Here is a 3,493-nt window from a genome sequence, read left to right as displayed (position 1 = left end):
AAGGCAGGTATTGTTGGACAATTTTCAATTGTATGAAAGTTGCAAGCACAAATATTGCAAACAGTTTCCTTAACCTTATCCTTCTTTAGTTCCATGGCCTCAAATTTTCTTATGAGATTAGACTTTAGCATTGATATCATCATCCTCTTTCGGAAGGTATAATCCACCCACTTTTGATTGAGTGGGCCTAGAAGTGGTGCTTGATTTTGGGTAAGTGTCCCATGATTGTGTGTTTTCAGTAAGTCATCCAAGTAGTCCCACACATCATCGACATTTTTATTCATGAATTCCCCTTGCACATCATCTCAACCAATTAGCGCATGGAAGATGTCAGACCATCATAGAAAAAGTGTGTAATGCATTACGTTTCAATATCGTGTTGTGGGCATGAGCTGACAAGATCCTTGAACCGCTCCCAATATTGGAAGAATGTTTCATCCTCTTTTTGGGAGAAGTTCATGATTGACTTTCTAAGGGTGTTTATTTCATGATGTGGAAAAAATTTCTTTATGAACTCCCCTATCATATCATTCCATGTGCCAATAGATCTAGGACGTAATGAATGCAACCATGTCTTAGCTTGTCAGTTCCTAAAAATAAAAATAGAAAATAAACTAGTTCCTAAAAATAGAAAATAGAAAGTTTCTAAAGGAAGGTTCTAGAATTAGAAAGTTTCTAAAAATAGAAAATAAAACCCTAATCCTAAAAATAGAAAAAGTAAAAAAATTAGAAAGAGATTACCAATTTAGAAAGTCTATATCAGGGTCCTACAAAACAGGAAAGTTAGGTTAATTTCTAAAAATCAAACAGAAAAACCTAAACCTAAAATTAGAAAAACCCTAATCTTAACCTAATTCCAAAACTAATTAATCTCAAAAAAACACAACCATCAATCCCTAACAACTACGCCAAAAACTTATTCACCACCCCAAGTATAGGGTCGCGATGTAATAATAATCTCAGTAAGACCGAGGTCGAATCCATAGGGACTGAACCTTGTACGTAATTTGAAAGTAACTAGAACTAGAACTAGAAAAAGATGTAATCTAAACACGAGAATTTTAAGAGAAAAATTGTAAATTAAATAACTAAAACTTGTAAAATTCGAAGGTGGGAAACTATGGTTTCCAAGGATCCATTTGTAGAGAGCAGGGCGATCTATGCTTGATTCAAGAACACAACTGTAATCAGAGTCATATCTTCATCCAATTGGAAGATTATTCATTAAAATCCAAATATGAACTTCCTTTGATCTAGCTTTCAAGAGATGAGAGGTATGAGAACTAGAATTGATTTCATCACAAAACCATGCCCATGAGACAAAGCAAACAACAAAATTTTAACCAATCCACAGCCAATATGAGAGACTTATGAACGTTAGGAAGGGTTCCATCATCCAACCATGTCCATGAGACGATGGTGAATAACAAGGTTCCTAATTTCATAATCATAATAATGAGAAGAACATGTTCAAAGTAATAGCAGATCCATTGTAATTTAAGTCACAACAAACCATTAAAAACTAAAAGCATTCCTTATAATCAAACTAGAAGAAAAATTAGTTTAACTTAAACATGAATTAAAACCGTAGAAAGCATCCCATCACGCTACAAGTTTCACCTCTTAGCCCTAGCTAAGAGGTTTAGCCAACCATAGATATGATTAAGCTAACAATCTTTAGGAAAATCATAAAAACAAAATAGGAAAGGGAAGAAACTCTTATCACCGACCGACCACGATCTCTCTCTCTCTCTCTCTCTCTCTTCTCTTCCACATATCTAGATTGATCTCATGCTCTCTTCTTCTCTCCTTTTATAGAGACAAGGAGGCGGTACTGGAAGTCAGCTAGGGTGGAGTGAAGTCGGTGGGAACGTGCATAAGTGCTGTTTATGCAGCAACAGCGAAAGAACTGCGGAGGTAGTTGCGTTTGGCGTGGATTTTCAGGACGGTGAATGTCCCATCCTTGATTCAGTCATCTTGGCTAGGGTCTTAGCCCCCTTGGGCATCTTCTTGACGGTCTAGATCTTGTATCCAACCATGTTCATGATCGTACAATGGGCCACGGAGGACCGGACGTCGGGACATGCGTAAACCTTACACACCTTGCGCTGAGATGCTTAGTGGGCCTCATAGTGATGTTTTTGGAGAAATCTACCTCGTCCATTGGATTCCTGGTGAGATTTCGGTCAGAAAGGGGTGGTTTTGGTCGAGTTTTAGTGTGACCCACTGTATCAAATCACACTGCCATTCCTCCAGCATTTAATAGTGATCTGTGTTTGTACACGTGCATGGGAGCAAAAAGTCACCATGGTTATGGTCAGTGCTCCCCTATGGATCGAATGGTCGGTTCAGATCGTCGAACCAGATGATGCAAGTGGCCCATTAAAATTGTCCGTGCGGATGCTGGTGGAAAAAAAATGAAATTTCAATTTTTAAGGAGAGAGATCGGGTCAACGTGCGCTGACCAGTCTCCTGGTTTCAGTGCATGGTGAGTGCACGTGTGCTATGCACACGCACACCCTCAAGGTGGGGTGCACTGTGATGTTCATGAGAAATTCGCTCTGTCCATCCATTTTCTCATCTAATTTGAGGGGTTGAGACCAAAATTGAAGCATATTCAGATATTAGGTGGGCTCAAGGATCAGTGATTTATGGCTGATCTTACCTATTGGACCACTTCCATAAGGATCCAATGGTTGAAATTTTATGTGTACGGTTAATTTAGGGTTCTCAGGCCAAATATAAAGTTTCAAGCCAAACGGATGGTGGGGACCTTATGATCTTGCCTTTAGGATGATTTTCAGGCCTCTTTATCTTCAATCACATGATTTTCACAGATCTTTGGCATGTAAATTCTTCAATCTCGGTCTCCTAAGATCCGTCCCTTGCTTTGGTGATTCTTGAGCATCAAATTCATGCCTTTAATACCCTTTTCAGTCCAAGCTCTTAAATTCACCTTTCAACACAAACACGATTAAAATAAAGCATTAAACATTGTCATGTTCATAAAACCAGGTAATCAACACAAGGCAACCCATACCCCATGCCACCTCATGCCCCCAAAAGTCAACCAAGCCCATACCTCTCATGTCACTCCTCTTACACCACCATACCTCTCATCCCATCCCTCTTACACAACACCACTCCTCTCTCATTTCACTCCATCCCGTCTCATTTCTCTACCCAAATCCCAAGTAACCAAGAGAGAAAAACCCTAAGGAGAGAAAAGAGCCCAAGATCAAGACCCACATTCCTACCCCAAATCTCATCATCCAACCCTTTAATCTTCATCATCCTCCAATAAAGAGAAAGCCTAGGAGCTGAGGAGTCCAAGGAGATAAAGAAGAGGACCATATGTGGGTGTTTATAGGACTAAATTGTCATTTTAATGATGGGCCAAGTGGGGCCTACCGATTGATGGTATGGATCTCATTTTGGACCCAAGGTGTAGCCAATGGCCCCCTAAGATACATATGTTTAATCAATAATGGGG

General features: G+C 39.5%; 1 non-coding gene across 1 annotated transcript; it reads left to right on the top strand.

Moving 5' to 3' along the window:
- Positions 1-371: 371 nt before the first annotated feature.
- Positions 372-478, top strand: LOC131219758 (small nucleolar RNA R71). Its single transcript, XR_009158403.1, has one exon. It is a non-coding gene; the product is annotated as a small nucleolar RNA R71 (small nucleolar RNA).
- Positions 479-3,493: the final 3,015 nt, after the last annotated feature.

The sequence above is a fragment of the Magnolia sinica genome, chromosome 11 (genome assembly GCF_029962835.1).
Source record: "Magnolia sinica isolate HGM2019 chromosome 11, MsV1, whole genome shotgun sequence".
NCBI lineage: Eukaryota > Viridiplantae > Streptophyta > Magnoliopsida > Magnoliales > Magnoliaceae > Magnolia > Magnolia sinica.
This window is presented reverse-complemented; position numbering and strand designations above follow the sequence as displayed.